This window comes from Oncorhynchus tshawytscha, linkage group LG02, assembly GCF_018296145.1.
Source record: "Oncorhynchus tshawytscha isolate Ot180627B linkage group LG02, Otsh_v2.0, whole genome shotgun sequence".
Lineage (NCBI taxonomy): Eukaryota > Metazoa > Chordata > Actinopteri > Salmoniformes > Salmonidae > Oncorhynchus > Oncorhynchus tshawytscha.
In genome coordinates, this window is record NC_056430.1 from 45,839,132 (window position 1) to 45,851,955 (window position 12,824).

At 39.9% G+C, this 12,824-nt stretch overlaps 2 protein-coding genes across 17 annotated transcripts in view; both read right to left on the reverse strand.

The window, feature by feature from the left end:
* The window catches only part of LOC112244799 (voltage-dependent L-type calcium channel subunit alpha-1D-like), a 118,593-nt gene extending 115,353 nt beyond the window's left edge, over positions 1 to 3,240 (reverse strand). For all 6 annotated transcript variants that reach the window (XM_042299470.1, XM_042299466.1, XM_042299467.1 and 3 more), the window contains exon 1: positions 3,010 to 3,240. The gene's annotated coding sequence lies outside the window, so the exon portion shown is untranslated. The remainder of the gene's footprint in view (positions 1 to 3,009) is intronic.
* LOC112244872 (nuclear pore complex protein DDB_G0274915) overlaps positions 1 to 12,824 on the reverse strand; it is a 710,200-nt gene that overhangs the window by 273,778 nt on the left and 423,598 nt on the right. The window lies entirely within an intron of this gene.

Here is a 12,824-nt window from a genome sequence, read left to right on the forward strand (position 1 = left end):
AAACCCTTTTGCAATTATGTTGTGCTAAATAACTGTTGTGCTCATTAAACAAGCAATAAAAATGGCCTTCTTTAGACTAGTTGGGTATCTGGAGTAGAGGTCGACCGATTAATCGGAATGGCCGATTAATTAGGGCCGATATCAAGTTCTCATTGATGTATTATATTAAGTTAAAATAAGTGTTCATTCAGTATTGTTGTAATTGTCATTATTACAAAGACACTTTAAAAATCGTCCAATTAATCAGTATCGGCTTTTTTTGCCCTCCAATAATCGGTATCGGCGTTGAAATATCATAATCGGTCGACCTCTAATCTGGAGCATCAGCATTTGTGGGTTCGATTAAAGGCTCAAAATGGCTAGAAAAAAACGACTTTCTTCTGAAACTTGTCAGTCTATTCTTGTTCTGAGAAATGAAGGCTATTCCATGCGTGCCATTGCCAAGAAACTGAAGATCTCTACTCCCTTCACAGAAGAGTGCAAACTGGCTCTAACCAGAATAGAAAGAGGAGTAGGAGACCCCGGTGCACAACTGAGCAAGGGGACAAGTACATTAGAGTGTCTAGTTTGAGAAACAGACCTCTCACAAGTCCTCAACTGGCAGCTTCGTTAAATAGTACCCGCAAAACACCAGTCTCAATGTCAACAGTGAAGAGGCGACTTCGGGATGCTGGCCTTCTAGGCAGAGATGCAAAGAAAAAAGCCATATCTCAGACTGGCCAATAAAAAGAAAAGATTAAGATGGGAAAAATAACACAGACACTGGACAGAGGAATATACAGTATTTGTATGTTTTCATGCCGGTTCACAGTGCACACCAAACCAAGGTTTCTACAGGTGAAATGAAAATGTGCTCGTTCTAGCTTGTGGAGAGACATTTTTTGTCTCATAATAATGTTGTTGATATAGTAATGACTATATACAGTGGCAGAGCTATGGTGAAATGTCCTTTTCAAAATGGTTAATAACTTGACACACTCAACAGCTACCCCAACCAGAACCTCTATACTCCACACTAACCAAGAGGCCTCATGCCACTAATCTTAAAAAAGCCATTGACATTCTGTAACAAACTCAAACCTAACTCTTATCGAAATGATTGGTACTGTTTTATGCGACATAGGTTAGTCACTCATGATGCATTGCATAGCCGTATGCTTTTTGTTAGTCTTCTTCATCTCATTTCTCTTGATTCAAGAGTCAGTCGGCCTCCTCTGTCTTCCAGTGTTGAAAGACATGCATGTGTCAGTGCAAGTTATGGAATGTTGTCACTGTCACCACCATGCAGGGGGTCATGAGATGATCTCACTCCTTCAGCCCACCAACAGTATACAGTCACACGGGTATAGTAACACTATAATAACACATTAACAGCAGAGTAGTACTAGTAACATTGTAATCACATAGTAACAACTGAATAATTCTATCCAACAAGACCAATAATTCAATCTACCTTCTTTATAATCTAACTACACAAGGTAAGAGTGGGTAATCGTTCAAATAACAGTGTCGGCAAACAGGGCATAGTAGGCTATAGGCTGGATATTCTGCTGAGTCTCATGATTGGAAAATGAGGAGAGAGAACACCCCCTCCCTCAAAAAGGAAAAGTGCACCGATAACATTTTTTTGGGAACCAGCAAAGAGTTGAGTGAAAAAAAAGAGTGGTTAAAAACGAAACGCACAGGCAATGCTAATATAAATATAAAGCATCTCTAAAGTACTATTGTTGCATTATAACGATGCAAAGTTAAAGCATTGGTCTATCAAAAATAATGTAAGCAAGGCTCTATGATTAAGGGCACAAGACTAGGATATGTGGCTGGGTGATGGACCCGACCATTGCCATCACAACAAAGAGGGGACACAACCATGTAAACAAGACGAAATGATTCACCGAAAAATGCTGCAACATGTATTAAAATATCACCGCATATGACATGCTTCCCGAGCCAAAAACAACAAGGATAAGCTGCATGAATTCAAAGCTGTTACTAACACAACTTGGTCAAATCAGTTGTATAAGTCCTTGAAGTACGAGTGCTAGGCCCCGCAGAGAAAACAAGAAGCTGAAAAAGGTCACATTGCCTGAATATTCCAAAGAGCGTATAACATTTCTCAAATTCCGTGTATAATAAGGATAGAACGTTGCAATCATCTTTAGCACTGAATATGAACACATTAATCCTGAAAGCACCAACCATTAGCCTAGTGTTGTCATCAGAGGCTTCTGTTTCATTTGCTGTCCATATGGAACAGTAGCCTATGCAGAATGCATCCAAACGACAGCGCATGTGAGATGATTCATGTCCAGTAACATCGATAGAAATCGACACCCGGCGCATTATAACGTGATGTAAATAGCGACTGGCATTCCCACGAGCGATTCGCGACACATGAACAATAGGCCTACCCTTCACCAAACGTGGTCGTATTTCTCCTTGAACACATTTAGGTATATCGTCAAAATCCCTAAAAACGGTGTAAAATGACAGTCCCGCTCCAGGCGCTCATTGCGAAAATGGAGCAATGCATGACAGTCAGATGGTCCTGGCGTTCCTCGGGAGAAACATCTGGCGTTATTGCTAGGTTACAATGGGTTACAAAGCCCACTGATGGTATTTCGGCTCCGGTCCAGGGATACAAGGTCTATGGCTTTTTGCCCGGCGTTTATCCCCCGCGACGAATTCGGAGAAGGGATAGGCTACAACGCAGCCACCGAACTTCAGTCCAAATGACAAGCATATCTGTCTCGTTCACTGGGCTATTGTCATGATAAATGATAAATAGTCTCTACGCAAAGCTATTCTGAGATATCCTCAACATAATAGCAGGCAATATGAAGGACAAACTTGGCAACACGGTTTGTAAAAACGAAATGGACACGGTCACTGAGCTATATTGTTCTGGTATGGAAATAATGAAAACAGACATGACTAAACCATTACAAATCCGGCCTCCCTGAGCTAACATGCTAACTTCAGACCCGATTCCATGCCAATAAAACGTACCTTTTCTGAAGACTTATTATTCGGCAGATACCTCAGCGTTATCCACTCGGTAGGGAAAGTCCAGTGCTTTAACGCAAGTCCAGTCTCAAACGGCGAGTTATAATTCATTAGCTTGGGGGCAGGGGCATTAATGAAGCCCTTCCATGTTGATCGTGGAAAGCATGAGACAGGAGAGTGTATGCGGGGGAGAACAGAGCATCCTCGTCCGCTATGCAGCGCTGCTTATCGCCACTGCGTGAGTGAACAGTGAAATGAGCACATCAGAATCAGAGCTCGCTTCCTTCTGGCTCTGTGTCCCTCCTGATCGTGCACACGCGTCTCTTCATTTACACCGCACGCAAAAAGTCACCAACACGAAAGGGCCACAGTGACTATATAGTCTAGGTCTACTAAATAGGTCTAGCCTACTTTTAATTGATTTTAATGAACAACCTCAACATTAAATTCCACCTCAATTTGGGAGGCTAATGGTAAATGCAACTGACACATTATTAACAGTAGTCCTCTAATTTCATTGCCTTGATTAACTTGGAAATATGAAAACTGAAGGTCCATGATGATAAATTATATACATTTTTTTTTTGCAATTACAGACTGTCTTTGTAGTAGCAGTAAAAAAAAGCGCTCATATTCAATCCATGAATGAAAAATGATCAATTCTAGTTGACATGGTCCGAGTGGAAGCCCAGCCATATTGTGGATGGCCCGCAAATGTTGTCCCGCATCTGCCTCAAACGGATGGTGTAGAATTTGATCGAGCTTTAGTGTCTGTCATTTAAAGTAAATCTGCTGCAGCAGCCAGTAGAGAGAATTAAGTTGACAAGTGTTGAAAGCAGCGGCTATTTTTGCATGTAAATATTAGTGGGCCAACAAACAAAAAAACAGTGGGATGCGTGCCAGCAAAGACCCTACACAACACAACACTAAACAATACATGAGTTGCACTATAACGGTGACAAACGGTGAACACAAACTGTTAGGGCCTATACATAAAGCTGTCACAACAGCATTCCCAACATCTTACCACTGCTACACCTGGCTATCAGCGGAGCCTTTTCTGGCAACAAAACAGTTAATTCAGACTCATTTACTGCCTAAAAAATTTTTCGGTAATTCATTTACTGCCTAAAAAAAATAAATCGGTAATTTCGATTAAGGCATTAATGAGTGAGCGAATACATAGTCAATATAACAATTTGTTCAGCACTTTTGAAATGTACAGACAGAATTCAGAACACGGGCCGTTCTTACAGTGTTCTCCCTGTACATATTAGACCCGTAGGATAAATACATGGGGCATATAAAAGCAGACAATGAAAGCCCTTACAATATTCGAAGATTACATTTTTCTAAAACAGGTTATAGGCTACATGTGCACCACCAAGTCAGAACAGTAGGCGAAATTAATAGGTGAAAATAGACCAAATTATTAGGATGATGCACATTGAACGCCATTTGGGACTTTGCGGGTCAAAAAAATATACACCTCATATAACGCTATTTGACGCGTTAAATAAGCTTTTAATTTGACGTGTCAAATAACACAATTCTATTATAGAATGTTGTGTGTGTTGAATTTGCACGGTCAAGCCAAGCGCCACCACCACGAGTAGCATGTCAAAGCTTAACAAACAAAAGTTTGGAAACAAGCACACACCGGCCATGAACGATCTGTTTAGAATACTACGTTGGTGAAAATAGACCAAATTATTAGTGTGAGACACGTGCCCTATTAACAGCATACTACACAACATACACTTAGTATTACTTTCATAGCTACAGTATACATAACTCCCTTGTATATTACATCATTTATGCAGCAGCATACAAGACATTTTTGGACTCACCTTGTGAAGGTGGCGCGGTGGTCCTTTGTGGGCAAATTTTGTCATCAAACTTTGTCATCAAAGTCTGGCATTCTCTGGATTTATGGTGGGAACTCGGAAGAAAGAAAAACACAGCCACTCCATTGAATAGCAGGCTAACGTTATTGGTTGCTTTGCAATGCTTACAGTTAGGCACTGATTCCTTCCAAACCACGCATTGTTGAATTTGCAATTTTCAACTTGTTGTGTAATCTTTATGTCCAATGGCCGATGAGCACAGATACATTTTATCTATAATTTCTCTTCATTATTTCTCTTCATATGACAAGGATTAAAAAAGATTTGCCCGTAGATTGTCGACTTGATTCATTATAATGACTGCTAGCTAAGACTTTGAAAGTAAGATTTTGACATGATCAGTCCATTCAAAGCTACTGTACATATAACGTGATTTTACGTAGTTTTATCTGTCGCCAATGACCTTGAGCCTTCGTGGAAGGGCACTTGTAATATAACTATATGGCAGGATCCAAAGGGCTGAAATTTTGGATGTCTACCCTTACTAAGGACTTAAACTTGGCGATGACGTACTGTCCCCATGAGACACAGAACACTGAGCCAATCACGGCGCAAAGCTTCTATTTTCTGCTGGCTCGCCCCACCACCAAAGAAAGCACTGAGCTAGGCTGAAATACCAGAATTTTGGAGCTGCCTTACTCATGAAAACAACAAAAAAGACCATGTGTGTATGCAGCTTTATTAACTGAATGATATATTTAAATTTTTTTTACATTGTTTGCAAACTTATATGTGACAAGTATTAATGCTAAAAAAATAAGCAAAACAGGCAAGGCCCCCCCCCCCAAAAAAAAAAATATATATGTGTATGTATAGACAATTATATATTTATTTATTTATTTTTGCAAAACAATGTGTGGCTCAAAATGAATGATGGGTTGCCACTTGTTGAAAGTTAAAGTGGACTCAACCAGGACGCACACTGCATTAATGAAGCAACCCGTGCCATGAACCCGAGCAATAGTAATAGAGTCTTTTTGTAGGCACTAACTCTGCGGTGGTTCATTAGACAAAGCATATGGGGAAATGAATGGAGTTTTTGAAAGGTTTTTGGATAAATACCCCAAATAAGGTCTGTGGTAAACACAGCCTTAGGAGATCTTATACATTTTGTTCTATGAGATAATCTTCATCAGAGAACGTCACTGTTCATTTTTATACCATTTATTTGATTTTAAAAAGCACATAAAGCACATAGAGGCTTCATAATTCATAACGGTAATCTTAAATGACTGATATTATCTCATAGAACCACACGTATAAGATAACCTAAATCTGTGTTATCCTCAGACCTTATTTTCGGGGGTTAATCCCCAAACCCTTTTCTTTCCATCAGTCATTTCTGCCATAGGAATGGCTGAAGGAACCAGCGGTAACTCATTTCTGGGTTTTAGGACTAAAAGCTGGTGATCGTGATTGAGTTTGGACTGGGAATTCAATCAACTCTCCTTGGTATTTGGTGAAATGTCTATTGTCAGACCAGTAATGAGGAAATGATACAAGTAACCCAGACCCCTACACCACCCTGTTTCGGAATGTATAAGAAAATAACTATCTCACTTTGTCATGCTAGACAGGAAAGAGAAGCATATCAAGCTCTCTAATACCTTCACTTTAGGGAAGGGTCAAGTCCCAAACGTTTCGAGCCTTTCTGACACCAGAGGTGTGTTCACCAGGAACCAAAGGGGAGCAAACAAGTAAAAACAGGCAGGGACTACCTGAACTTGTCCAACAAAAAAACAGTTACTTTTTACATATTGCAAAATGTTTTGCTAAGGTGTGCACCAATGAATATCCTCCTTCTCTGTCTGACACACTCAACACTGACTCATCTTAATGAATGAACGCCTAGTTGCATGTTCACTGCGCATGTTATGGAGATGTTAGAAACAGAAAGAAAGAAAATAATGTTGCTCTATTGTTCCCTTTAAAGGGTGATTGCACTTCCTGATTTGGCCTCGTTTTAGATTCTGTTCATTAAGAAATGCTAGAGGTCATGACTGAATTCAAATGTGAGTTTCAGATGTGGTTTGATGTGGGTGTCTCCACTTCCTGCCTGACTGACGTGCCTAAAGTAAACTGCTTGTTACTCGGGCTCAGAAGCCAGGATATGCATATAATTGGTACCATTGGATAGAGAACAAATTGAAGTTTGTAGAAATGTTAAAATAATATATGAGGCTATAACACAAATGATATGGCAGGAGAAAATCCAAAGAAAAACCAACCAGAATTATTACAATGGAAAGCTATATGCAATTCCAGCTCCAAGATTGCAATTCCTATGGCTTCCACTAGATGTCAACAGTCTTTGTTCAAGGTTTCAGGCTTGTTTCTTCGCAAACGAGGAAGAATTTTGAGTTTTGCTACTGGGAGTCAGAGTTGGAAATCAGTCTGTGCGCGTGTGACAAAGAGGATACGCACCTGTTAATTGTACTTTCCTATTGAACATACTTTTTCCCGTATGAAATATTATAGGTTAATTACATTTTAGGGTAATTTAGGATTGATTCGAAACGTATTTTGACTTGTTTTAACAAAGTTTAGTGGTAGCTTTTTGGATTCCTTTCTCTGCATGTTGAACGAGTGGATTACTCAAATCGATGGCGCCAACTAAACAGACTTTTTGGGATATAAAGAAGGATTTTAAAACGACCATGCATGTTGTAGCTGGGACCCTTTGGATTGCTAATCGGAGAAAGATTATCAAAAAGTAAGTGAATATTTAATCGCTATTTGTGATTTTACGAAGCCTGTGCTGGTTGAAAAATACTTTGATGTGGGGCGGCATCCTCAAACAATCGCATGGCATGCTTTCACTGTAAAGCCTATTCTAAATTGGACAATGCAGTTAGATTAACAAGAATTGAAGCGTTTAACCGATATAAGACACTTGTATGTACCTAGATGTTTAATATCCATCATTTTTATGATTATTTATTTGAATTGCGTGCCCTCCAATTTCACCGGAAGTTGTCGACAGGTATCACGCCTATCCCAGAGAGGTTAAATTATTTTGCCAATTATCTTTAACTGGCTGGTGTACAACCTTGGCAATGTTGGTTTGACTTTGGATAGCCTATCTCTGGGCCTAGATAGGGACCATCAATACATTATTAAATGGAAATTAGACAATATTTTCATGTTGCATATCTTTTACTTCTCATTAAATGCTTTCAATATTTCTTTACCACAAGCATACAATCTAATAGCAGAAATTCCCTAAACCACAGACTATGTTCCCAGAAATTAAACACCAAGACAAAAGAAACATCCACCAAGTGTTCTATGACAGTAGTTGTACACATAGTAGGGGTGCTGAGGGTGCTGCAGTACCCCCTGAAAAATCGGAATAATAATATGGTACCAATGAAAGGTTTGGACACACCTAATAATTTTTCTTATTTTATTTCACTATTTTCTACATTGTAGAATAATATTGAAGAAATCAAAACTATGAAATAACACATTTTTATTTATTTAACTTGGCAAGTCAGTTAAGAACAAATTAGTATATACAATGACAGCCTATAGTGGAACAGTAGGTTAACTGGCTTGTTCAGGGGCAGAATGACAGATTTTTCCCTTATCAGGTCAGGGATTTGATCCAGCAACCTTTTGGTTCCTGACCAAACACTCTAAACACTAGGCTACCTGCATATAGAATCATGTAGTAACCAAAAAAGTGATAAACAAATCCAAATATATTTTTTTGTTTGAGATTCTTCAAAGTAGCCACCATTTGCCTTGATGACAGCTTTGCACAATTGTGGCTTTCTCTCAACCAGCTTCATGCGGTAGTCACATGGAATGCATTTCAAATAACAAGTGTGCCTTGTTAAAAGTTCATTTGTGGAATTTCTTTCCTTCTTAATGCGTTTGAGCCAATCAGTTGTGTTGTGACAAGGTAGGGGTGGTATACAGAAGATAGCCCTATTTGGCAAAAGACCAAGTCCATATTATGGCAAGAACAGCTCAAATAAGCAAAGAGAAACAACAGTCCATCATTACTTTAAGACATGAAGGTCAGTAAATACGGAACATTTCATGAACTTTGAAAGTTTCTTCAAGTGCAGTCATGAGGACCGCCACAGGAAAGAAAGACCCAGAGATACATCTGCTGCAGTGAATAAGTTCATTAGAGTTAACTGCACCTCAGATTGCAGCCCAAATAAATGCTTCACAGAGTTCACGTAACACACATCTCAACATCAACTGTTCAGAGGAGACTGCAGGAATCAGGCCTTCATGGTCAAATTGCTGCAAAGAAACCACTACTAAAGGACAACAATAATAAGAAGAGACTTGCTTGGGCCAAGAAACACAAGCATTGGACATTAGACCGGTAGAAATCTGTCCTTTTGGTCTGGAGTCCAAATTGGATATTTTTGGCTCCAACCGCCGTGTCTTTGTGAGACGCAGAGTAGGTGTACAGATGATCTCCGCTTGTGTGGTTCCCACCGTGAAGCATGGAGGTGTGATGGTGTGGGGGTACTTTGCTGGTGACACTGTCAGTGATGTATTTAGAATTCAAGGCATACTTAACCACAATGGTTACCACATCATTCTGCAGCGATACACCATCCCATCTGGTTTGCGCTTAGTGGGACTATCATTTGTTTTTTAACAGGACATTGATCCAAAACACACCTCCAGCCTGTGTGAGGGCTATTTGACCAAGAAGGAGAGTGATGGAGTGCTTTATCAGATGACCTGGCCTCCACAATCACCCGACCTCAACCCAATTGAGATGATTTGGGATGAGTTGGACCGCAGAGTGTAGGAAAAGCAGCGAACAAGTGCTCAGCATACAGTAGGTGGGTTCTCCTTCAAGACTGTTAGGAAAAGCATTCCTCATGAAGTGGGTTGAGAGAATGCCAAGAGTGTGCAAAGCTGTCATCAAGGCAAAGGGTGGCTACTTTGAAGAATCTCAAATATAAAACATATTTTGATTTGTTTAACAATTCTTTGGTTAGTACCTGATTCCATATGTGTTATTTCATGGTTTTGATGTCTTCAATATTATCCTACAATGTAAAAAATAGTTAAAATTTAAAAAAGCCCTTGAATGAGTAGGTGTGTCCAAACCTTTGACTTGTACTGTATATATATATTAATTCTCACAAAAGTAGTGCAATGGGCCTTTAATAGTCCTCCATTATCAAACAATATGGCTGTCTGCAGTTTAGGTAAAAACATATTTCCACCTATGGTGGTACACAATGTAGATTAAAGTAGAATTTGTCAGCCAATCATTTACCTCTTAGCTGGGTAAGTGTTCCGTAATGGCAGAGGTTGATGGCACTACAGAAAGAGAAATGGGAGATTAACCCGGAAACCACAACCTGTTGGTTATATTAGTTTTTGCTGCTCAAGTAATCTCCGTTAACCTATAACAAAAATCTAGCATCATTTTATGTTTATGCAGTTTTATGTTCAGGTAGTCTGTCAACAAGAGATCCCTGAGCGGTTTCCTTCCTTTCCACTAACTGAGTTAGGAAAGACGCCTGTATCTTCGTAGTGACTGGGTGTATCGATACACCATGCGAAGTATAATTAATAACCATGCTCAAAGGGAAATTCAATGTTTGCTTTTTTTTACCCATCTACCAATAGGTGCCCTTTGCGAGGCATTGAAACCCCCCCACTGGTATTTGTGGTTGAAACTGTGTTTGAAATTCACTGCTCTACAGAGGGACCTTACAGATACTTGTATGTGTGGGGTAGAGATGAGGTACGCATTCAAAAATCATGTTAAACATTTCTACTGCACACAGAGTGAGTCCATGCAATTTGACTTGTGAATCACATTTTTACTCCTGAACTTAGTTAGGCTTGTCATAAGAAAAGGATTGAATACTTATTGATTCAAGACATTTCAGCTTTTCATTTTAATTCATGTCTAAAAAACATAATTCCACTTTGACATTATGGGGTATTGTGTGTAGGCCAGTGACGAAAAAAAAAAAACATTTTCAATTCAGGCTGTTAAGCAACAAAATGTGGAAAAAGTAAAGGTGTGTCAATATTTCTGAAGACACTGTATGCAGAATAATCTGATATATACAGTACCGTTCAAAAGTTTGGGGTCACTTAGAAATGTCCTTGTTTTTGGATAAAAAAGCACATTTTTTGTCCATTAAAATAACATCAAATTAATCAGAAATACAGTGCAGACATTGTTAATGTTGTAAATTACTATTGTAGCTGGAAATTTCTGCTTTTTAATGGAATATCTACATAGGCGTTCAGAGGCCCATTATCAGCAACCATCACTTGTGTGTTCCAATGGCACACAAGTGATGGTTGCCAATTAGCTAATCCAAGTTGATCATTTTAAAAGGCTAATTGATCATTAGAAAACCCTTTTGCAATTATGTTAGCACGGCTGAAAACTGTTGTGCTAAATAAAGAAGCAATAAAACTGGCCTTCTTTAGACTAGTTGAGTATCTGGAGCATCAGCATTTGTGGGTTCGATTACAGGCTCAAAATGGCCAGAAACAAGGACTTTCTTCTGAAACTCATCAGCCTATTTTTGTTCTGAGAAATGAAGGCTATTTCAGTTGAGAAATTGCCAAGAAACTGAAGGTCTCATACAATGCTGTGTACTACTTCCTTCACAGAACAGCACAAACTGGCCCTAACCAGAATAGAAAGAGGAGTGGGAGGCTCCGATGCACAACTAAGCAAGAGGACAAGTACATTAGTGTGTCTAGTTTGAGAAACAGATGCCTCGCAAGTCCTCAACTGGCAGCTCCAATAAATAGTACCTGCAAAACACCAGTCTCAATGTCAACAGTGAAGAGGCAACTCCGGGATGCTGGCCTTCTAGGCAGAGTTCCTCTGTCCAGTGTCTGTGTTCTTTTGTCCATCTTAATCTTTTCTTTTATTGGCCTTTTCTTTGCAACTCTGCCTAGAAGGCTAGTATTCCAGAGTCTCCTCTTCACTGTTGATGTTAGGACTGTTGTTTTGCGGGTACTATTTAATTAAACTGCCAGTTGAGGACTTGCGAGGCATCTGTTTCTCAAACTAGACACTCTAATGTACTTGTCCTCTTGCTCAGTTGTGCACCGGGGCCTCCCACTCCTTTTTCTATTCTGGTTCGAGCCAAATTGTGTGTGAAGGGATTTGAAAATACTAAAGTAACATCACCTCACCTTCTCTGAGACCTTACACTTAATTGTACCTAATGCTCCACAACAAGGTTACCCTTCTGGTCTAGTGACATTTTGGTGGCTTTAGTGTGCAGAGAGCTGCAGAGTGCTGGTAGGAGCTGGTAGAAGCATGAGAATGAATCCTGGGTTCTTAATGCTACACAAATATCTGATAAACAGCCATGAGTTGATGGGACATTGTTAAGCCCCTGAAAACCTTCCACTGCTCCCTCTATTTTCTCCCACAGCCCTATATTTCTTCACCCATCTCCTGTAGTTTGTGACCTGGTTTCTCTCTCTACAGTACCTGCCAAAATGATGTTTCCTGGAGAGATCACTCCAAGGGAGAGTGGATGGTGGAAATGGCAGTTATACTTTAGTTTGTTCCTCAATCTGAAATGAACTCCCCGTCCCCGGTGTGTGTATCTGTGTGTGAACGTAAGACACACAGAATCTACAATGCCCCGCTCCCCACACACCAACTCTGTCCTCTGTCCTCCCATCCCCTTGAGATGGGTGTAGTTTATTTTTACTCAGGAAATGAAATAAAAACACAGACAGAGGCTGCAACCGAACCCCAGGGAGTAAGGCTGCCGTTTGGCTGGGGCTGGGCGGATCTTTACCACCACCCTCCCTCTCCTCCTCGAATGCCCACTACCCTCTATTCAAACTGCTGCATGCACCACTATAGGGTCCCCTATTCAATCACAAGTCCTGCAACTGCATTGTGGGATAGATTGAACATTACTTCACAAA